A 25,061-nucleotide genomic window follows, 5' to 3' on the forward strand; every position below is an offset into this window, starting at 1 on the left:
TTGAGTCATTATAACAACAGAAATCCTTTATGGAAAAATATGAATACATTATGTTAAGCTTTGAGCTATTTCTTCATTTACCAAGTTATGGATCCTTTAATTCTGCTATGGATTCCTCTGAAACCAATCCATTATGTTAATAATTGCATACCCTCATTGCTGACAACTCTTAGCCAGACGGTGAGAACTGTCATCTGATGTAGAAATACGTGATATATATTTGTCAATGAAATTAAGTCAGATAAGTCCCTTATCATGCATTTTCCATAAAAAAAAAAGAGTTCAGAGTAGTGTCATTGACATGAAAGTCCTGGTATCCAGGTACACTTCATTTGGTCAGATTTCAGGCAGTGGAGCATGTTGTTTCTTAAATATTGAGGAAGTTATGTTATGAAGAATACGCCAGAGAAAAAGCTGCCACTTTATTTTAAGTAGAAAAATGTGATGAACAGAATAAATGGGCCAAAAGACATGAAGGCAGGAATCTCATGTCCTTTAATACATCTGCCAAAAGATCTGTAAATGTATCAACAAATCAAACTCTATTCTGTACATGAAAAGAAAGCCACTGATCAGCATTTTGAACAAACTAGAGGGATTTTTTTTTTTCCTCTAAAGAGGATAACTAAAAATGTACAGTGGGGACAAAATCTTGACTTATCAGACCTGCTCTTTGGAAAGAAAATATGGCTGAAATGTATTAGAGATAAATCCACTTATTAAGCTGTAGATGTACTCTAGCTATCCTTCTCCAGACCTGATGGCTGTAGCTTATACTCCCCTTTCTTTAGCCTCTAACACATCAGTGTCATGCCTAGGGGCTGTTTCTACCATGAGGAAAGAAGACTTCCAACAATGGAGAGAGTTACCTATCCTGCTCAGAAAAGGCCACCTCTAGCCACATCTGCATCCTCTCCAAATTTTACCATTTAGAACTTGCTTCTAATTTAAAAGGGATCCAAACAGTAATTCAAAATCTATAATATTTATAGTGCCCATTAGCTATAAAGGACTTTGTGTCTCATTATGATTGCATCCCATAAGGAAAGTAGGAGACCTATGTTGCATGCTCTGTCTTGCGTGGTCCTATGCTTGCACACAGCAGCAGGAATTTGGATTCTCCATCTTCCTTCTGGGAGGAACCTTCAAATAGCCTTCCCTAACTGTATTTTTTTTCTACTACAGATATTCAAACACAGGATTTTCTTTCCCTAAGTGTTCTCTAAAGTATTTTCAGACCTCTCTGTTCTGCTAGTAATCAATAATCGCACTAGTATTGTGAAAAGAGTTAAAATGAGGTTGCAAATATACATTATTAACCTGCTTATGTATGGAATATGGACTGTGGACTGGAACTTGAAAAGATTGTATAGAATTGATCTCCCATGGAATCAAGCTTATCCATTTAAACAAGTCATTTAGTTTCCACTTCACTGAAATTCCTATTTCACCTAACTTTGCATGCCTATATTGTAGTTATCTCAACTGTGTAGAACACCCTAACCTTCCAGTGTGCTTATATGGAAAGAAAAATTTGTTCGCCTTACTTGTGTCTCTACTTTAGTGTTTGATGAATCGCTTGAAGAAACACTCCTTTATCCCTTTTGACTACACAAAAACCCTAACTGAAATGTAGACATGTATATATAACAGCAAGGAAATTAGGAAAGAAGAATCCTGCTTCTAATCTCCCTCCAAGTTCAGTGAAGAGAATTACGTGCATCTGGAAGACGACTAATGTGGATATACTTTTTTCCATAGTAGAGTGTATCCTCCTTACTATCTGTCTTTCTCCATTACCTTTAACAAGGATGTGAAAGTAGAGACAAAAACATATAGTTAAAGTTAGATGAGATGAAAACCACTTATGCACTTATGCACCACTGTCCATATGCTTCCATATAAATTTGAAATCCTTTTCTAAAGTACCATCAGAAAGACATTGAAGAAAATGCAATCCCTTTTCTAGACTGTGACTAAATGGGTGCAAACTAGGAAGGAGCAGAGTTTGACTTGATTGTGTGTATATGGCATTACTCCAAGTAGAGACTCAAGGTAAATTTGCACAGAAGAATCCAGCACACTGATTTATGTCTTAGAGGGTCACAATAGAGAGATTATAAGTTATACCTCTAAGTCATGGTGGATTTTTGTGTTTGGACACAGTATTCATAGCATTTTTTAATAAAGATTCAGAGTGGTGACCACTGTAAAATTCACCAGTCTGGAAAAGAAGAGCACTTTCTTTCGCTCCCATCACAACCAGTAAGAAAGATCATACAGGCCAATTTTAGTTCTTGATGACAGCTGTGAAATCTTACTGAATGCTCAGAAGTGTAACTATGGAAATCATTTGGCATGTAGGATCTTAATTTTATTTTTAAACTTTTTTACACCTCCCTCTGAAATTGCCATCTCCTGGCTCCTGTTAGGCAGAGGATATGCAGCTTTTCTAACCTATAATTTTGTACCACTAGTAATGATGATTGACATGAAAACAGCACAGCTTGTCTATTAGCACCAAACTGAATTTGCGAGGATGTCAGTAAGATTATATAGTTGTGCATCCACATGTATTCAAGGGAGTACATATATATTTAAAATAACATATCCAACATAAATCAATAAACTTAAGGTTTCTGCAATTTCAGTAAAAGCTCAGGATCAGAGGAGTGAATTTTGAAGTAGAAGTAATCTTTTCTACAAAGATCTCTCCCAACACAAGGCAGAAAGTTCATCATTATATCAAAATCATGGAATTGTGGAATCATAGAATGCTCTGGGTTGGGAGAGATCTAAAAGATTATCTAGTTCCAACCCCCTGCCATGGACAGGAATATCTTCGACTAAACCAGGCTGCTCAAAGTCCCATCTAACCTGGCCTTGAACACTCTCAGGGGTGGGGCATCCACAGGTTCTGTTCCAGTGCTTCACCACCCTTACAGAAAAGAATTTTTTCTGACTACCAAATCTAACCTACTCTTGGTTTGAAAGCATTCCCCTTTGTCCTGTCACTACATGATTTTGTAAATAGTCTCAGTTTTCCTTTTTCTTTTTGCAGGTACTGGAAGGCTGCAATTAGTTTCCCTGAACAGACTTGCTAGCCTCTGTCAGCACTGCTTGTCTGCACAAAAAAGGCTATAACTCAGTGGTTCTTTCCACCTGGGACCATTTACAGGGAGGCTTTGAGTCAGAGGTAAAATATTTTCTTAATACTAACTAGTATCTCAAAGACTTCAGCCTTGATACTCTGCAAAAAAAATTATCAGATTACAAGTCACTAAACTCGGGATTTTTTGATGACAATGTCTGTTTATTAAATGCTTCAGGTTTGTGTTTACATTATAGATTTGTTTTACATTACAGATGCTGTCTTTGATCCCCAGTAAGACTAGAGGTATGTAGAAGCCAGTGGAACAGATCTGGGGGACATTCATCCTAATAAACTTTTAATCCTAAAGGGACATATAGGGCTTAAATATGTATTTTTATTGAGGCTGGAGGGGAGGAAACTGTTTAAGAGGGTGAATATTAAAAAGCAACATTTATAAACTGCTAAAATAACCATGGAATGTTGTGTTGCCGACCTCATCTTCTGCAATGGCAGAAGCTCTGTTGCTAAGTAATTAACAGAGCCAAAGAAAGAAAGAGAGAAAAAAAGATAATCCTATTTCTAAATTCTCTTTAAGAAGCACTTATATGGATATTATATGGCAGCAGACACAGTTATAATTGTTCTAATACAATGTAACTCAGTCACACTGAAGGGAGCACCAGGAAAGTGTTATATTGTGAATTTCAGTCCATATGGCTTTATGTCACAACACACATCTCCATTTTCCCTGGACTTCATCTAAGAATCACATTTTTCTAAAGGAGAAAATGACTTCAATGCTCCAAGGTGATATGGTATTTAGACTTGTCCTCTGGTTAGTCCTGGGAACTCCTGAGTACCAGCTTTCCTGCTCAGGTCAGTAGAGAACCTTCTTTCAGCATCACAGTGGGATACACCTCACTGCTTTTTCTGCAGTTGCAGGGCAATTCAGTGAAGAACTCTGGGATTAAATTCAGCCACTTCTTTCCCTTTTGGATGCTCTGAGCAGTTTCTCCTAATAAACTTCTTTAAATTGTAATCAGAGACAAAACAGAAGCAAACAGCCAATTCAGAAATATATTAAAAAAAATATCCTAATAGCAAAACCAGCATTTACTATTGCAAAGGAATAAAGTATATTCTTCAGCATACAAAAGATATTTCACTTCCAGCCTTTTTCAAGTCCTGCATTGAAAGGCACAGATCCATCCTACTGTAAAATTTAATGTGTTATTTGTTATTACTGTGGTGAAACTGTGGGATGTTTAATTTCATCAGAGTTACTAGATGGCAGATATCTGACTACTTAATGACCTTGTATTTACTGAGAAAAAAAGCTTAAATGACAGAGATGTAATGGCAAGAATCCATTGTGGATAACAGAGCTATAGAAGAGCTTAATGTATGATTCAGATTTCACTGCTTTTTGGCATTCAACAGTAACAATGCTAAAATAACACTTAAATAAATATCAGGAGTTAATCACAAGAAATTAAATATTATTAAGGGAGGGAAATTACCATTTTCTATATGTTTTCCTTCAACCCTGCACAGGAAGTAAAGAACAAAAAAGATGTTAGTTAAATTGCACTGTTCTATCTCATTCAAAAGAAGTAGATATTAGCCAATACTAAAGCATAACAGAGAAAAAGAAGAAGAAGAAGGAGAAGAAGGAGAAGAAGAAGGAGAAGAAGGGGGGGGGGGGGGAGGAGGGGGAGGAGGAGTGGAATTGAATTTGCAATCAGAGTACTTTATTTCTCTAGCCTCCCATACACACCTTTAAGTAATTTACCTAGTGGTGTTATGAGAATTAGGTATATCAAATTATGTTAAATATAAAATATTTTAAAATTTTCTCTTATTTAGGAGCAGAAAATATCTTTATATCTAGTAATGACCATGCAACATAAAATATGGAAAATCAGAACTTTACTTATCACTCTTATATTTTCTTTTGAGAAGAATAAAAGTTCCATGTTAATTTATGCTTGCACAGATCTTTCTCTTGAAGAACAAAGCACATTAAAATTCAGTGCCATAATGCTTCTTGTGTTCTAAGTAAATGTCCTTAAACACCATAAGTGATGGGGAACAAAGGAGTTTCCAAAGATGCTCAGAGGTAATCCTGAAATCTATGGATAATCCTGGGAGGAAATTTAGATCTATACACATTATATTTTGCCTGAAAGACCATAATTTATGTCCATTTCTATTTCCCTGCTCATCCAGTTTACTCTTCCCTTTAGAATCCAAAAACAAAGAGTAAAAACTAAGGCAGTCCTGCTGTCTAATCTGTCAACCACACTTCAGTAACTGGCCATGAATTTCAACAGTTAAAGAAGCCTGTTTCAGGAGCAATTATTCATAAATCCCATTACCTTGAACAGAAATCTGACATATCTGACATAGACAGATTAAAAAAACAAAACAAAACCAAAACAAAACCAAAACAAAACAAAAAGATGTCTAACTACTGACTTTAGCATTAACCCAGGCAAGAAAGCTGCCCAGTAATTCCAGGCAAGAAAGCTATCCAGTATTTCCAGTTGTAATGACAGTTTGTAGTACATACAATACTTTTAAATATAGTTATGTGTGAAGAAAGTATGCTTATATTTTGTTTGAGAAGAGGAATGAAGGAACAAAGATAAATTGTGAGACCCAAACAAGGGAATGAAGGATATTTTAAGTGTAAGCAATATGCAAAGTTCAGGTTTTACACTTGATACTGAGAAAATAAACATCAGTAAAGAAAGTGACAGTTGTTCAGTATTTCTTTTTCAGTATGAAATCCAAAATTTTGACCCTATTAGCAATTATCAACGGTACCAAATTCAAAGTGGCAAGATATAGAAATAATTTACCTTCCAACCCCAAACCAAAATTTATTGAAGTGAGTCCCTGCAACCTGCTTCATCTATGGGCAAATGTTGCTTTTTTTAATAGGAGCAACTTCAGACAGAAAAAGAAGGGATTTATAAACCATGTAATATATGGGTAATATCCTACAGAAATAACTGAAGCACCAAATATGTTTTCTTCATATCATCTGGTGTGTTTCTATTTACAAATGCTTTTTGTTCAGTGTAATTACAATAGGTTCTCTTATACCTCTGGTTCTTGGGCATTCAATCAGCTGCACTGTTATTTTGTATATATGCTTTGAGCTCACTATCTTTCAATCTTGCAACGTGTCGAAAACATATTTGAGATCTATAGCTTATTGTCTCAGAGAAAGGTTGCCAGTACTCATTTGAAACCATCTCTGAAAACATTATCAAGTAGTGCTTTTCTTAACACTGTGGGACATATCTCTAGGTGTCAATCTGGCCCTGCCTGCTGCCTCTTGATAAGCCAGATACCACACATACCTTGTCACTATGCCAGCATTTGCCTCAAGTAAACTGAAGCTCATCCTCTGGCTCATACAGATTATAGTGCGAAGGGCAGAGAAAATAGTGGAAGGTATTCTACAAAGTGTTAAGGTCATGGAGTCTGAATAAATATTAGCTCAGGCCCATTGGAATTTCATATAATGTTTTTGTAATTTCTTTCATTTCTTTGGGGATTTCAGATGTTCGTACACATGTGAATCATGAAATGTCAACTGAAAATAAAATTTACATTCTTACAGGTTACAGACACAGAAATATATGACAAACTGGAAATACAAGCAAACATTAAAGGGGGTAAATTACCAGGTTTTATCAATTTATTTAAAGCATCATACTTGAAATTACAGCTGTGCTGATACACAGAGCTATCTTGAACAACTTTGCCCTCCTTTGCTGTCCCCTAGAGAATGGCATTTCTCAGCAGAAGGTCAGGAAGGAAAATGCAGCCTTTAGCTTGCATCTGGTTTTCAATAAAGTGGAAATGGCATCTGCCCTAAATATGAAGTATGCTCCAAAAGATATTTGTAACAAAGTAAAGGAGTGACTCTAGCTTCTTCTTCCTTTAAGTTAAAAGAGGGATCTGGTGATTAAAAGAAATGTTGCAGGCTGGAAGAAAGAAATAAAAACTCAGAAACAAATGACAGTAGAAGCATGTATTTGATGTTTGGTTTTGGTCACCGAAGTTTGATGTAAGAGGTTTTTCCTGCACTTTACCCTACATTGCTCATCGCAGTAGCGTTTGGAACAAATTGGAAAGAGATAAGACATAATAAGTGCTTGGGCCTCTTAAGGACATGGTTGTGGTCATTGCACATTCCCTCTCCCCACTAATCCATTTTCAACCTAGGCAGTCATCTTTAACTGCTTGATCCATGAGAGGAAATGTCGGAAAGAGAGGTACAGACAGCCACACACAATTTATGCCAGTCAGTAGGAACTCCATTTCCCCCAGACCTCTCCCATCTATATTTAATAGCCTGTTATGCATTAACTGGCATGTGCTAACCAGATCTCACCTCCACCAGACCTGGAATTAGCACCTTCCTGTCGAAAATTCCTCCTTTCTGTGCTTATCTCAAGTTCTTGCTATGGTGGCTTCTCTTACAGCAAATTTTGTCTGTGGCCTTGACCCTGTTTGAGATGGGCAATGGTACTCTTTAAGTCCTTACAACAGCTCCAGCCACAAGAAGCAGCAAAGGTGATTCCATGACATTGTACCTTTATCATTTGCCCTCAAATGCACAGACAGACAAACACATAACATCATGAAACAAATGGATGTTTATTTGGAATAAAAGCTAGCCCAATGAAAAGTGCATTGGATAAATATAATTGTACTACAACAGCATGGTAATTCCAAGGATGCAAGTTACAATAAGACACTGAGATCTATGGAAAAAAAAAAAAAAAAAAAAAAAAAAAAAAAAAGAATAAAGTAACAGCGATAATTCCTTTAAAATTTAGTAGGGAACCCTTAACAATATTACCTGTCCTATAATAATAAAAATGTTTTAAAATGAAAGAGAAACTGCCTCTGTTTTTCCTCAGCCAGGAAAAGGAAATATTATTTTAAAAAATAGAAAAATATCCAACTGAGAAGAAAGTGGTCATCAGACCACATAACCTCATTTGCTCCTCTAGGACTGCTGGTTTGGAGTCGCCATTGAGAGTCAAAAGGAGCATATCCAGGCAATTGTATTTTCAGTCTATCATTTCCTATTTCCTACCAATCTAAAAAGGTCCTAGTCAAGGATAGAAAGTGTTTTAGCCTTGGTCCTCATCCAAAATAAAATCCTTCCTCTTTCCAGGAAAAATAAAAATCCTAAGCAGCAACCTGAACATTTTCACCTCCCCTCTACAAGACAAATTTCTACAAGCATAATTCAGCTTGGGGCAGAAGATGTTCTAGCAGCTTGTCAGGATTTTCTAGGATGAGTCAGGGAGAGTCTGTGCATCAGATGAGAACTGTAATGAATATATATGAGACTGAAGAAAGGGTAGAAGGGGGTAAGAAGGCAAATATCTTACGGAGCACAAGACATTGAATTTTCAGGTTCTGTTGTACTTTTCAACTGCCACTGCTGACAGAGGCAATCCCTCCTTTCCTGGCCAATTGAAACCGATTTCCTACTTCTTAGTCCAGTTTCAGATTTTTCCGTCATTTATATGCAGCTAATCACAGCAGATGTAGTCTTTATCATAACTCACAAAGGATGGACTCCAGAGCTTCCTTTTCTGGGTTCTCTCTCCTTTTCAGTTTCTCTAAATCTATCATCTTGGCAACCACAGATGCTCTTCTCTCCCCTACCTCACACCTCTTGCGTACACAAAACCCAGGAACATTGACTGTCTTTACTTGCTCTGAAATGAGACAGCTCTTCAATTTCCCCCAGCTGCCCCTCCCTCCATCTGACCAAGGGGAATCAGAGCAGGCCCTGCCAGGCACACTGGTGCTGGGGCCTGAAACCCTCTTGCTCACTGTGTGAAGGAAATCTGTCTGACCATAAATCTCCCAAGGCAGAACTTGTCTGTAATGGTATGGATACATATCTTCAGTCTGTGTCCAGAAGTTCCCCTGGAATCAATAAAAGGAATCAATAAAATTATGGAATCAATAAAGGCAAGATTGGAAGCAAATGGCCAGATCTGTACATTAGGTTTTAATAATCCTCAGATCTTATAGATTTTATTTAGTCTTTTTTTATTTACAGCTATAAAACTTGTTTCTGGAGGCTGGTGAAATAAAGTACTGTTCCACAGACTTCTCTGTCTCTCACATTAAGAGGACTGAATTCAAACAAACATCTGCTGTGACAGGGAGACACATTTCTCTGTCTTAACCCCAACCTTGTCTGTAACTATGGTCTCGACCATAAGCAGATTGAGGCAAGATTATTGCTCCAGAGTCCAAAAGAGAAAATCTTTAAAGTGAGGTTTTGCATGCAATTTTACATATAACTTTATTTTTGCAACCATTACTGTTAAAATGTAGATTTTACAGCATTACCCAGCACTGCCCAGAATTTAGCATACATTTTATGCCAAAAACCTTCTGTTTTGCAACTACATCAAATTTCAGTTTTACACAGAAGAACGTGCATTATTTGGAGAAAAAGATTGAACTGAAAATAAGAAACTATTCACTTTATTTACAAATCCATAAATACGTGATCTTTTCTCCCTTCCAACCATATTTCAACTGGCAAGATGGAATAACAGTGTACCCTTTGGAACCTTTCTTCACTCAAGTACATATAATCATTACTGTCAGCCCATCAAGCTCCAGGTGAAAATAGATTCCATATAAACTCTTTTAAGTCACATTTGATTAGACCCTTTTCTGTATGAGTTTGACATGTTTTATTATTTCTTATCATGGCTTCTGTGGTGGACTTCCCCAGAATAACTCCTGTACCATAACTGACAAACGAAATCTGACTTACATTACAGAGAATGAAATGCTGAAAGTCTCAAGCTGAATATGGTAAATGAAAAGTGTGCATGGTACAATTATCTTATTTGAATAGAAGCTTTATTTTGAGCAACATCAACCAAAACCAGGAACACTTGCCAAGGCAGGAGGGGGTAGAAAGTAACCTGCATCCTGGGTGAAGGTGGGATAGAGAATCTATGGCAAGATAGAGGAATGTGATAACAGAAAGGAACATAGCCAGTAATAAACAAGGAGATATGCATATAGATTTCACCAGCTTTACAGTACAGACTTTAATTAAAAGAAATAATTAATTATAAAAAATAAAACCAATTATAAAGCCATGGCTGAAACTTGTAAATGTTTATTTAAGAATGTCAATAATTGCAAAGCTTATGAGACACAGCTGGAAGCTTTATGGGCCTTCTCTGTTGGAAATGATTTTTGGAAAATTAATTACGTGACAGATTTTGCCTGTTTCAGTGGATTTCTTGCCATCTTTCCCTCTCCTCCCAAAATATATAAATATAGAGAGGTAAAAGATCTTTTTTAATGCATAACTAAAGTACTATTTTTGAGCAGCAAACTTATTTGTGACTTCTCTTTTACACTGTAAAATGACCAGAAAAAATGTGTCTTTTATATTTCATTTTCCTCCTTCAGTGACCTGAATAATCTTACTGTGTCTATAAACAGATAAGTCAAAGGCAGATTCTGCTGGCATGTGACCAAACACTGCTTCTTCTCATTGCCACACAGGGAGTTGTTCATTGGAAATTTTAGAAGTTTCTTCTGCTTCTGCTCATTTACCAAAATTTCATTAAAAAACTATTTTAAACATATAATACAACTTGAGCTGATATGGGGAACAATACAAGGAAATGAAGATTTTGCTTTGCTCTCTGAGCCATATGAAGGAGTCCAGAGAGGTTCAATGTCTAATTAGTCCAACAGCTCCCACACATTATGCACATTTCTTGCCCTTGGAAATGTTTCAAGTTCACCAGTTTGTACATAAGTGTAACAAATAGGGCTGTGCACTGGAAAACCTCTGCATTTCATAGGGTCTTTCAAAAATTTGGCATTCACAACACCACCCTTGTATTCCTGGCCTGGTCACACTACCAAGAACTTACACAAAGGGCTATCAACCAGACCAAAGAGGAGTTCTGTAGTATCCTCCTTCTTTGGAAGGATTGCTAAGTAATTGCTAGGATGAACCAGCCAAGTTGTAAATGTGACTGGAAGCAGTAGCACATTCTTATTACAGTTAAACATTCTTGTCTTGAAAACTCACATTTCAGAAACCCCTTTGCAGAGAGCTCATGTCTGAGACTGCACTAGAAAATGATGTGTCTCCTCAGGGATGCTGAAAAACTCACCACCAACCAGAAAGTGATCAGTCTTTCACCTACAAGGATCTGACTGATGAGCCTGGAAGAGCAGCAATGAGGCTTTATTTCACCCTGTCAGTAAGTCATTCCACTATTCATAAGCCAGACCTTTCTGAGACAATTTATGGGACTGGGAAACAAAAGGAACATTAGGTATGAAGAACAAACCAGGACATAATGAGAGGCCAGCTGCTTCCTAAGGGCCAGGGAATCAGGAGCCAAGCACAACAGAAATTATGTCTGACAGAGTCGGGGCTGGGGACTGGCACCTGGAGACAGCCTGGAACCCAGATCATCCCTGTTCCAGCATGGGAGTCCCTCCCATGACAGACAGACCTCCATGAGCTTCTCTCCAGCATGGGTCCTTCCCTTGAGATACAGCTCTTAGTGAACTGCTCCTGTGTGAATCCCTTCCAGGGGTGCAGTCCTTCAGGAATAGGCTGTTCCAGTATTGTCCAACCCAGGATCACAAGACTTGCCAGCAAACCTGCTCCAGTGTGGGCTCCTCTTTCCGTGGGTCCACCAGTCTTGCAGGAACCTGTTTGAGTTCTGGTTTCCCACAGGGTCACTGCCTCATTCAGGTATCCACCTGCTCTGGCATGGGGTCATCCATGGGCCAGTAAAAGCCAACCTTGTAAATTATGGTTTCTCTGGTTATTTCACAACATACCTATGCCAATGGTAAATTGATAAGGTGATAGTAATCTCTATACCAAAGAACATTGTCTGCTGTGAACATTTCTTCACAGTAACACAAGTGAGGGTAGTACACCATTCCAGTGCTGCAAAACGTATTCAGATGGGCATATCTAAGCTAGAACTTTGTAACATGATTACAAAAATATGTTTGCACAGAACTATATAGCTACGTAAGTCAAGTTTTCAATTTTATGATTCTATGCATTTATTTCCAGTAAGCACACTTCCAGGCAGGAGTTAGATATTTTAGAGTTAAATCTCTATGCCTTACAGCTAATTTATCAATTTGTTTCTGTGTCAGATCAAGCTAAAATTTTATTCTCTGGAGCTACAAATCAGTTGTGTTTAAACTTTCATAGCAGCACACACATAATACCAGCTGTCATAGATTTTAAACTTTGGATCTGTAACCCTTAACAAAATGATTATCTTCATTGCCTGATATTTTTGAGATGAGGGTGGCAACGGGAAAGCTGGATAATGATAACAAAACTAAAAGCGAACAAACGGTGTCAAAAAAAATGGGAGATCATGAACACATTTCTATAATTTCGTTCTCATTTCAGTGTTATGAAGACTTTCTCAAAACCAGAAGAAATCTACAAAATTGCACATTAAGTTGTAAGAGAAAATATTTTTTAGATACTGTGCAACTGATCGTACTTCTGCTTATAAAATTGCAAGAGAAGATTCCTGCAATCAGTCATCAAAATCTTCAAAATAAACTGAACACCGTAGAATAAGGGGGAAAGAAGAGGCATGGAGTAGAACTGCCAAGAGTAGGAAGGAGAATGCGCTCCTCAACCTTATATAACAAACAGTGAAGGCCTTGCTGGAGACTTATAACTGGGGGCAGCCCTAGCTGCAGGGAGCATGAGACTGTGAAGTTCAGTATTGTGCAACGAGAAAGCATGGCAGCAAGTAAGACACAATCACAGGCTTCATAAAAACTACCTTTAACCTCTTCCAGGATCTTCTTGGAAGAATCCCATGGGGACAGGTTCTGCAGGGTAGAGGAATCTGAGAGCTGGTTAATAATCAAGAATCACTTTATCCAATCTCAAAAACAATTCTCTTGAGCTAGCAATAAACAAAGGGGTGAAGAAACTCACATGGGTGAATAAAGAACTCCTGTCATTATTCAAGAACAAGCAGGAAATATACAGGAAGATGGAAGCAGAATCAGACCACTTGAAATGAATATAGAGAGAGAGGTAGCCAGAGTAAGTAGAAATGAGATGAGGAAGGCCACGGTCTATCTGTGATTAATTCTGGCCAAGGATATCAAGGACAAGAAGAAGGGCTTTTTAAAATATGCCAACAGCAAAAGGAAAACAAAGGGTAATGTGGGCCCTTTACTAAATGGAGGGGAATCCTGGTAACAGAGAGTGCAGAGAAGTCAGAGTTACTGAATGTCTTCTTTGTGTTGGTCTTCACTGACAAGACCAGCCCTCAGAGCTCTCTTATCCAGGACTGCAGGGTAGAAGAATGTTGGAAGGAAGACTTTCCCTCAAACAGTGAAAAAGAGGGTGAGGGGTCCAGAGCATTTCTCTTATAAGTACAGGCTGAGGGAGCTGGGCCAGTTCAGTCCCAAGAAGACACGACTGAGAGGGACCTTGTCAATATATACAAGTATCCAAAGGGAGAGTGCCAAGAGGCAAGACCCAGGCTCTGCTTGGTGGTGTCAAGCAATAGGACATGATGAAATTGGCAAAACTGATGCACAAGAAGATTCCACCTGAATATGAGGGATAACACCCTCCTAGCAATAGTATCTCATCAACGAAATTTCAGTGAGAAAATGCTAACTGGTGAACTTTTGTGCTTTAGCTCTAATGTTAGTCTTTTATTCCTGTCTTCTCAACTTAGCCAATTAACCTATTTAGATATGTTATTTAGGGTTAGGCTCTTTTCTTCTTTACTAAAGAGGGCACTTAGGTAGCCAGTTTAGCTGTCTACTCCACTGCCAATCAAAGGGCTAGACTGATTGTAACAAAGGTTCAGCATCCATACATTTTATAAATATTTACTGCACATTTTTATCCATTTTAACCAAAACACCATAGACAGCCAGCTTCACAGAAGGAGGTATGTAGTGATTCTTTACCCTGAACTGAGGTTTTTAATCTTAATAATTTAAGTATCCAAGTAATTAAACACTGCATCCCAGGTACATAATAGATGTATATTTGAATTATTTGCACTGCATTATTTTTTCACATTGGAATTGTTATTTTTTTGTATAATTAAAGAAATTAATCATCATGACACAAAACAACTGAAAATATTTGTGTACCTTCAGTCATACAGCAATGCAGATTGTGTGAACTGGAATAATTAGACCAAGAATACTTGACAGAATGTGATAAGTCAGTATAGTCCTGTCACGTGACATAACAGGACTGAAGTGAAGAAATGGCAGACTACTACATCCAAACCAACTGATCAGAAATGGTTTAGTGCCAGATTATTATTCTAAAGAAGACATATGATGCATACAGAACACTGTAAAGGCTCAGCAGGAACACAATGCTTTCAGATATTACCAGTCTCAAAAAGCATGAACTATGACTTTCAGCACACAGGGAAGGGGAGTGAGGGATTAAAGCAATAACCTCTGTACAATGAGTACTGTGTTTTTACATCATTAGCAAAACCAAAATGACTGTTCTATTTGTATAAGCCTACAAATATTGAAAGAAATTATCATTATATCATATCTGTTGGACTTGAACTGAGTTGAATAATTCTATCTGCTTTGACAGCTGTCTGCATTGGATTTTCTGTTGCTAAAAGCAACAGCTTAGATATCTGTGAAATGAATGGACAAAATAATCCACAGGCACTTCAAAACTTTGTGTACATGTTTATTCTTACTGTATGCCATATCCACAAACATATTTGAGTATGTAAAAATATATGTATATGTGTATGTTGAGTATGCTTTGCCAAACACCAAATGGTTATGCTGTGAATGCATATGTACAGTAATCATGACTCTGAAACATATTTTTGCAAAATATTTATTAAGTAGTTCAATTTGTAGGATTACAAGCTACTTAAACAATTGTGCTAACTGAACATAATTGCTATATATGTGATCCTGAGGAGTAACCAGGAATGGAGTAGTCCTATATTGTATCTGTAGAATGTTTTCCAATCTAGACAAAGCACAGATGTTTTATCCCCAGATAACAGTTCCATCTGAGATAATAGGCAGGTTAGGAGAGATGTACATCAGGAGCAGAACTGTTCCTCCTCCACGTCCATGCAGTTCGAGTGGATAAAACAGGTGAGATTTGAGAGGAATGCTGGGAATGCCCATCCAGTAGAGTAACCAAATGACCGAATGACCAAAACAGAAAAGAATACTGAATTAGTGGATGCCAGACATGTTTTTACTAGAACCAAACACTTAAGACTCTTTCACAACATGGAAAACCAGCTATCACGGTGAAGGAATACAGCGCTGGGAATCAGGTCACCTTCTGACTTTAAGAAGATTTCCAACCCCAAAGAAGGGAAGAGGTTAGACAGGCACTGCTTGGAAAGAGAGTGTGGCATCAGAGGGGACAGAGATGGAAATGAACAAGGCTGACAAAGTAAATGGAGCAAATTTCTTTGGAGGGCTAGAATGTACTTTTTCCCTAGTCTAAAAAAGTGCAGTTTTCTGTTGCTTTTTGGTTGGATGGAATTGTCTTGACCTTCTGTTTGACTGCAAATAAAGTCTGAGATTCTGCATAACAAGGACATTGATACTCACTGCCCTAAGTAGCAGGAGGAATGAGCCATCTAATGCTCTGTTGTCATATACTTCCCAGAACCTCATGTCTCGTCAGAGGAAATAATTTTCATTCTCCTTTTTCATTTACAGCTAACAAAGACAGGAAAACCTTTACCTTACTACTGAATAGTAGTAAGGTGTTATGTAACAATCTGCTTTTTGATTTCCAGTACTTTTGGATGAGTTCTAATTCTATTGTCTAACACTGACAAATTACTATCATTAGTGAGACAATTTCAGTAAAGATATATAAATAACCAATTATAATTTATAAATTGCATACTACTTATATATATATAATTTACAAATTCTGAAAAATAAACCACATATAGATAAATTAAATACGATACATAATGAAACAAGCAGATAGAAGTTGATTTAAGCTAATTAAAAATTGCCCATCTACCCTCATTATGGTTCCTAATGTATTCATCTCTGTTAGAATCTTTCATCTCTCATGTCTGCTGAAACAAAGGAAAGAAAATGAATTAGAATTATTTAATACTTTTTTGTTTATATATGGAGGATTTTTTCCTTTAAAAAATAGGCCTTAATAGAAATAAACTAGGATATGTCCCTAGCTTATTTCTTGTCCATTAATTGTTATCTATGTTGCTACAGTAAATCTCTAGCATTTGTTGTTGTTTAATTCAAAGAACTATTCCAGCTGCAAGAGCAGCCTGAATTTCATCAGTGAATAACAAAAGCTCTTCTACATTCTTGAATCCTTGGGATGTGCCTTAAGAAGGGCTCAGAGTATTTCAAATTTTTAACTTAAATTAATTCATAACAGTGCCAGTTTCTTTCCACAGTCCATAAAGACAGCTTAGACTGACTCGCATAGGTGAGTCCCTTCTGGTTTCCTGTCTCCTGCCTATTGTCTACACGTGTGGTTGGGATATGGAAATGTTTTTTCCTAGTGTGATAATCACCAACGAGGAAAACAGGAAGAAACATTATATGCTGAGAGTGGCAGAAAGAGTTTATTTAAATTCTACTGAGTTTCCTGTTTCAGCACTTAGTGATGGTATCCAGTATAACTTTAGGCCATTCTCTCAGAGTCCAAGTCTAGTGTTTTTGCATATCAAATTTTACAGGACTACTGAATCATAAAATCATTTAGGTTGGAAAAGACTACAAGATCATTGAGTCCAAACAATTATCACTTTGGTAACTAAATCACAGCACCAAGAGCAGCCCCTCAATGTCTTCCTTGTCGTGGTGGGCCCAAAACTGAACACAGCATTCAAAGTTTGGTCTCAGTGCCGAGTACAGGGGGATGGTCTCTGCACTGGTCCTGGTGGACACACTATTGTTGATACAATATTTTGATATTTTGGTATTCTACAAAATATTCATAGAGAAGCTTACTTATCAGGAAAAACTAATTTTGAAAGTAATTTATAACTCCATCACAGAAAAAGAAGCAGAGAATCTCTTAACACTGGCAGCTTTCTTCCTAGGGTCTCCTGTACACAATGGAAGCTGAAATTTCTGTGATACACATGTATCAATTTCTACTTATCATGCTTCTTAAGACAGGAATTTAAGGACTGTTAGACAAATTTGACTTTTTAAGAAAATTATCACAAATGCATTATTATTGTTTTTCTATTTCTACATATTTTTGGTAAAGCAAAACAAAATGAAAAACCAAACAAACATGTATACCAAAAATCCCCTAGCAATGACAGAAGACTCGTGGCTTGATCACCTTTCAGTCTTAAAGGTAAAATGATCATGGTGTTAATAAAATATTTTAAAAGTCTCTTTAGAAAGAAGGGTACAAACTACATTCAGAATAAATACTGTTTGATATTTTATAATCTAATGCAGTTATTTAACATAAACAGGATAAATTTGGAGTCAGTGATTTGTGCTACCTTATCCTTACAAAAAAATACAAGTGGTCATTTAAAAGGGAACGTGGCATATAAGAAACTAAACTATCAATAGCACTGGTAATATAGTAGAGCCCAAGGCCCAGAAGAAATCAAGATTGCGGGGAAAAGTCAGTAGTTGGAAGAGTTTTCATCCAGAACTGAAAGCCCAGACTCTTCTGTAAAAATGAACACATCTGAAATACAGCTGGAGTGTGGGAGAATCAAAGCAATACAGAGCAGCTGAGCTGGGGATGTACCTCTGGGGATCATTAGTCAAACTCATGCTGCAGGCAGGATCACTAAAAGCAAGTTCCCCCAGATCATCTCCAGTCAGACTTTCAATATCTCCAAAGATTTCTATACCTACGTCCAGTATTTGACCACTGTCCCAGTAAAAAGAAGTTTATTTCTTATATTCAAATAGCATGTCTTGTACTTTAACTAGTGCCTGAAAAACAGCCTACAGATCTGCTCTGGCAGCTTCATTCCTTTCTCTAACTTGGTGGGGGAAGAAAGTGGGATTTTGTTGGCAGGCAGTTCACTAAATTCACAAAAATACCAAAAGGAGGATGCTACTGTCATGAAGTTGTATTAAAAAGACATATGAAGCTGAATAATATGTCAGTGAGAGAGACTGTCTTTTGCAACTTATGTTAAAAGCTGGCAAGTGGCTGCTGCACATGTAGGACCTCAGACGGGTCTCCTTCCTTTCTCTAGCCATTCCCAAGAGGAAACAGGAGATTACAATGGCCATGAAACTCCCAGGAAAGGTAGAGCTAAACCAGCTCTGCATAGTCTTGGTGCTGGAAAAGGAAGACAAGGAGTAAAATGAAGGCTATTCACCTGAGTTTTGTGAGGACTGGACTTATGGGAAGATCCAGAGAAGGGGACATCCCTCCTTTGAGTTACAAGTGTACATGATGGCAAAGTCTGTAGTGAGCTCTCAATCTGATCATTTCTCCAGCCATCAATCTACCATTTCATGTCTATATTTGCCTTTATCTCTATTTGCAAAAGAAAATATGCCTCTGTTCTTAGAAAATGCAAATGTCTCTGAAGAAAGTAAAGTAAATATGAGAGAAAAATCTGAATATGCGGAAACAATTTTTTGCTGTGAGAGTAACCAAGAAATGACACAGGTTGCCAGAGAGATGGTGGACTCTTCATCCTTGCAGATAATCAAAAGGCATCTGACCTGGTCCTGAGAAACCTGCTCTAGGTGGCACTGCTTGAATAGGGGAGGTGGACCAAATGACATCCAGAGGTTACTGCCAACCTCAACCATTTTGTGGTTCTAAATTTTTATGAAAATAGTTAGTTATTCTCTCTATTCTAGAGAATAATACTGAAGGCGTTGCACTGACCCTCTTTCAAGGCTCCACACCTTACTTAGGAATGAGTTTCAGGCAATTCTGGAGTTTGAAGTCAACTTTTTGAGAGGAAAAGACTCAATTCATGACTTGAAAATTAACTCTTTTTGAAAGCCTGCAGGCCTTTTTTTGCTCTGTCCAGCAGCTCATGGTTTTAATAGGAACATGCTCAAGGCCCTGTTTTTTGCCTGTCACCAATAGTATCCCAAAACTTGTGTCTTGCCCCGGGTGCTTGAAAACATATGCTGGCTGAGGGGGATGGATATATCTCTGGGAATTTTTTTTCTCTGCACAGAAAGTTTCAAACTTCTCCTCTTTAGGTACTGTGGCTTTAACTTACATTTTTTGCTGCTTGGTGGATTTGCAGATCTGAGGGTTGGTTGCTTTGTGAAATGAAGGCCCACACACCATACGTGAGCTGTGGCGGGGGAGAGAAGAAGGCAGTCAGTGATGTTTGCTGCTTTCAGAGACTGTACAGTAGAACATCTCGAATTTCAAGGAACCCCGCTCCCTGTCTCTGTACAACAGTGCCTGGCTATGGTTATGTGATGTTCCCCCCACCCTCTCAGCCCCCTAAATTATCAGGCTAGCCCAGAGATCCGAGGCTTTGAGGGGAGGAATATCAGGGAATAGCAAAGATTTCCAAAATAGGCTCTTACCCTGATATATGTTGGTTCAGTTCTCTTTATTCTGTGATGTCCAAAGGGAGAGTGGGGCAAAAGAAGACGAACAGGAAATGTCAGGGGTTTATCTAGACTTTGGACAGGGAGGGCTTCTTGGCTCTCTTCCAGCCCTGTCAGGGCAGGAAGGAGGGGTCCAGGGTTATCTTGATCAGAGTCACAGGGTCCTGGGGAGGGGGGAACAGAATGCCCATGAGCACAATATAACAGTTATGGAGAAGTTCTTTGCAGCAGAAACACAATAAATATGATAGTGAATCAGACTGAGCTCAAATGACCGTAGTGGCATAACAAATTGGTGGAAGAAAACAAGACAGCACTGGGGAAACCTGAGAAAAAGACTTATAAGAGGTTTTATGGTTGCATGTTTGCAACCACCCACTTCCAAAGACAAATGTCATCCATTCCAGGCAGTGGGGATAATGCCATTCATTTGAACTGCTGTCACTGAGTGGCAGGAGCTGATGATTTCCCCTACCACATTGACTCCTAGTCTGCAGACAGCAGGGGAAGAAGGGGAAGAAGAAACTGATAAAGTGTAAAGGACAGAACCTCTAAGATATTGCTAGAAATTTAAGTAATTTAACACTAAAGGCAGCACTAATCATTTAAGATAGGCCTTATTCTCCCCAGTTTCCCAATGGTTTTCAGTATGATAGAGGAACTGTTTAGATTGCTTCCCTATAATTATTAGTAAACATCTTATTTGCTATGTCTCTTATTTGAAGCAGAGCCTAAATACTTCAGTCTAATTATTACTCATTCATGAATGCCTGCTTTATTGTTCTAAATGAAAACATGCTCTTAGAGAGGTAATAAAATTATAATTAGAATCTATTCATAACAAATTTAAGAGTGAATGCTCAAAGCAGTCGACACTGAAGTCATCCAAAGCATGTGTGAGTATGCAAGAACTGTATGTACAGTTCTGTGTATACTGTTTAATTGTTACAGTTGTATTTGACGTAGGAAAATGACTTCTTGATCTAAATGGTTTTGAACTTGCAAGGCTCATGCTCCACTGCTTCAATTGCACAGATTCATAGACAGCAGAGGAGCAGTGCTGTTCAGTGCCAGATCTGGATCACAAAACTCAGCTGAATTTCAGATAAGTAGCACCACAAGAAACATAGCATTAAGACACAATCACCATGCTCAGGCACAGTTACTATCTATCATGCAAACTCCATTTCTCACAGCAAAACATTTACTAACCTCCTGTCTGAGAAGAAAATTGCACTGTACATTTCAAAACAGTTTTCCTAAAATGCATAAAATGAGTAATAGCCAAAAGAGGCTTATTACAGGTAGAGTCATATATAGTGTCAATACAAGCAAAATCAAACACAACTCTTTTGATTATTCCTTTCCCTTCACTCTAGTTATATCCCATATTTTAATGAGTATTGCTAACCTATTAGCTGGCAAAATAATCCACATTGAACTTATCAAAGAAAATGCTGTCCAAGATTCCAGACTTTGTCTGTAGGAAGCAATGTTTCATCACAAATGCAAGACAGACAGCTGGATATGAAAAAGCCAACAGAGCTGCTAAGACAGACAGGTGCAAGTTCTGCTCTGCCTATTCAGCACTCCATAGGGAACCACTGTACTGAATGGAGGATGGATTGTGCTTACTGTTGTAAAAGATGTGTTTCTGAGGTCTCTCCTAACAGCAATTTGCTCATTCTTATGGATTCATTCCCCTACAGATTTCACTGCTCCACTTCTCTGCGTGTTAACCAGGAATGCAAGTCTGTGTTTCAAAGGCAGAAAGCTCTAACTATTTCAAGAGCATCTTGTCAGCTAGGAGACATGGCTCCAAGGACATCAGGATAAAAAGTCATCTGAGGGAAACATAATCTTGTCAAAATCTTGTGTGGAAATATTGAAAATATAAAAGTTTCATAGAGAAAAATATATATGCAATATGCATGCAACTTCTGATAAACAGTCACCTAACCTGTAAGGGTTTTTTTTTTCCACAGCAGGACACTAATGATTCTGCTATCATTAACAGTTTTATTTTGCTCAGTTTCTGGCTCAACAGGACCATTTAATTCTTCTGAAACATTATCACTGACCTTATCAAAAAGCAAAAGGGTATGATTTTTCTTCTGGTAGAAAACTAGACCATTGGGTCATTTCAGCATTATATAAACATGCCTGTGATTGATACAAAATAACCCCCTGTGCTGTGTGCGTAACCTGCAAGCTACAGCTGAAGAACAGTCAGTTTGATATCCTGCTTTTAATTTCCTGTGGTAAGTCATTTCATTACTCCCCAGCTATACTTGACATACATAACATAATTCTGCTTACAATTTCAACTATTAACACTATGTTAAAGAATACTAGCAGACTATAAACATATTTGGAACAAAAACTGAAGCTTTATGACTTACATAAGCTCTACAATTTTTAATCTCAGATCATAATGATTATTTCAGCATTTACTGTGCTTGCTGAAGGTAATTTTAGGGTAGCTGATCTCTGCTGAAAGGGTATGTCCTTTAAATAAGAAAGGATAGATTAATGTCAGAAAAATATTATTGATTTAATGTGTTGAATACTTTTATGTATCCTGGTAGATATAATCTCATTTTTACAAGCATTTTAAAAGCTTGTCTGGTTTCTGTGTTGTAATGCACAAGCTTGTCTCCCACTGGAATGGAGGATTTGTTACAGACTACTGACCTGAAACTTAATTCACAGAAGGAAGGAGGAGAGCATGCTAGATGAATCCTATACTTCCTTAAGTATATATTTCCACATTCAGCTGCATCTTCATTTTCTGTCCTGCATTCTGAGAAGGAAGGAAAAAAAAAAAAAAAAAAGCAATAATATTCTAGTGATATATCTTTGGTACATCCAGGGCATAATATCAATAGCGTAATGTAGCCAGGTCATTTTGCTTTCTACATTCCAGCACAGTGAAGGCCCTAAGGCACGTCTTGACCTTTTCCACTGTTGACTACACAAAGGCTTCCAGTTTTGATTTGCCAATTGCTAATCTTAGTTGACTAAAACCACAGCCAAATTCTCCTGAGAAACAGTTAGATTGCATCACTCATAGTTTATATGGCATTCACTTACTTCACTGTACTGCAGCTAAGCATTGCACCTGATATATTTTAAGGGATTTAAATGATGCTGTTTGGCAGTCATGTAACTTCATCAACTGTGACACAGCTGCTATGCACCTTTTTGACCTCTTGGTACTTTATAATTTTTAATGTGTTTAGAGCTAGTCAACAGAAATGCAGCAATGTCATAATGCCATCTACAGGCCCTAAACAGTCCCAGTTTCTCTTGATGACCCTGCCTTCCATATTCCACCAGACAACTAAAAGAAAAGGCTGGTAGGAAAAGAAATCATAACAAACCTTGCAACTGAGTGTCAAATCATAAGTAATTCAAACAAATTTCTATACTATGATTATTAATAATGGGTTTTCTCACTATCCTAGTAATTTCTGCCAGGAACAATGCACAGATAGGTTTTTGTGTAGTATTTATGAACTCAAGCCATGGCCTCAGTTAAGAAATAAGACAGTGTAAAAATAAGTGAGCAGTCCTAAATGTTGCATTGAAGTTGCATTATTTTCAGTCCTTAAAATCACTGACAAGATGTTGGCCTACAGTGGTAGGTATTCTTATAATAATGTCCAGCCTTTCTGATATTGAACACCAGCCAGCAAACCTTCAAATACCCAAAGGCTGAAGGATAGACATCACATATTCTCGAGAGATGAGGGAAGAAGAGAGTTCCAACTGTGGTTCACAAAAGGTGAGAACAGCTCCCAAGGGGTCCCACTGCTTCACCAGGATATTGCCAGCCTTAACACAGCCTACTGATTTGCTCCCTCAAACTCAGAGGTTCAGATTACCCAGAAGTTCCCACACCAGCTCAGCTTCCCTGTTCATCATGTTGCACAATCTCACATATGGCTTGAACTTCTGAAGGTCCTCATGCATCTTAAGACACATCCTTGCCTTCCTGTTAGGTTTGCCAGCAGATATTATTTTGTGCAACCACAGATAGTGTTAAAGTTGACTGGTGTTTGCCTCTGTTCTGTCAGCTTAAATGGGAAGCAAATGGAAAAAAACTCACCAAAACACATACACCAAACAAAAGAAAGAAAAAAACTATGGCTGAAAAACAGAAACCACAGCCCAAAGTGATGGGCAACCTAGCATGGGGTAACCCTGATTAAAAAGAGAAAACCTCTGCCCTTGCAAAAGTTGTTTTCTTCCATGTTTTGGAGGTAGAGAATCAGAAATAGAGAGAAAACTTCTGGCTCTGTCTACATTTCAGCTACTTGTATTTCCTTTCTTTGAGGATCTGCGAGCAGAGAATCCAACAACATTGCTAATGAAAAATATACAAAGAAATCCAAGACTTAAAACTCAAACAGCTCATTCAGATTTTTAATCTAACATACTTTTCAGTGCCTTGCTTCTTCTCTCATTAGAATAATAAAAACCCATTACATATTCTCCTAGTGAGGAGATGTCCTTCTCAGTCTGTGGGTCTCTCCCAGCAGCTTTTGTTTGTCTCCTCAAATTTACTTTAGTGTTCCTAAGAGAGGCCAGGAGCCACTGAAATTACATGAGTGTTATATTTATGGTATACATACATGTGACCACTTGTAGCAACCACTGAAAATGTTTCTTTCTTAGGTGAGTCCTAACACAGAAGGTGAAATGCCTCTTCTATTATTTGTACAGAATCATCACATTTAATAGAGGTCTATGTACAAGTAGTAATTAACAATCACAATTGTTGACTCTCTTCTAATTCAAACCTGCAGATTACATGAAGAAAGTCGAGCTGCATCCATAAGGAGAGCAATGTTTCAAGCTTTTATGAGGCATCTTTTTTTTCAGTTAATATTTTCAATTCCAGGGTTTTCTGTGCAGTTTGAACAAAAACACTCTTATTTAAAAATCATATTTTACACGCTTTCATTAAAAAATTAGAATAACGTTTCAGAAAAGTCAGACTAACATCTTGAGAATAGGCATCACAGTAGATTTAATTTTGCATGCATTCTTACTGCAGCCCTTGTCAGGCAACAAAAAAAAATATGCTATCTGAAGGTCTTGTACATCACATTTGTTGCATGCAGCTATTATTTTACTTGGCTTTGATGTTTCACACAACTTTTAGAAGCAAAGAATCTGCTTTGACAACATGACATTTCCCATATGTCCCCTTAGTTGTATGAATGAGAAAACCTCGGCTAACCCTAATTAGCATTGGCACTGTTGTTTGTAATCCTTGCACTGCTTTCTATACAACATTGTTTTAGTAACTTAGAGTTAT

At 37.6% G+C, this 25,061-nt stretch overlaps 2 long non-coding RNA genes across 5 annotated transcripts in view; one reads left to right on the forward strand and one right to left on the reverse strand.

Annotated features, from left to right (window-relative positions):
• Positions 1-25,061, forward strand: part of LOC115494715 (uncharacterized) — a 155,579-nt gene that overhangs the window by 21,529 nt on the left and 108,989 nt on the right. For 3 of the 4 annotated variants that reach the window (XR_012055291.1, XR_012055296.1, XR_012055297.1), the window contains exons 4-5: positions 3,062-3,196; positions 3,367-3,397. This is a non-coding gene — a long non-coding RNA (uncharacterized lncRNA). Of the gene's footprint in view, positions 1-3,061; positions 3,197-3,366; positions 3,398-11,226; positions 11,395-25,061 lie in introns of all 4 variants that reach the window. The other variant, XR_012055292.1, reaches the window with a different exon arrangement.
• On the reverse strand, positions 12,584-24,089 carry LOC140683796 (uncharacterized). Its single transcript, XR_012055302.1, has 3 exons — positions 19,712-24,089; positions 19,393-19,470; positions 12,584-15,326 (listed from the first exon to the last, which is right to left on the reverse strand). It is a non-coding gene; the product is annotated as an uncharacterized lncRNA (long non-coding RNA).

The sequence above is a fragment of the Taeniopygia guttata genome, chromosome 1 (assembly GCF_048771995.1).
Source record: "Taeniopygia guttata chromosome 1, bTaeGut7.mat, whole genome shotgun sequence".
Taxonomy (NCBI): domain Eukaryota; kingdom Metazoa; phylum Chordata; class Aves; order Passeriformes; family Estrildidae; genus Taeniopygia; species Taeniopygia guttata.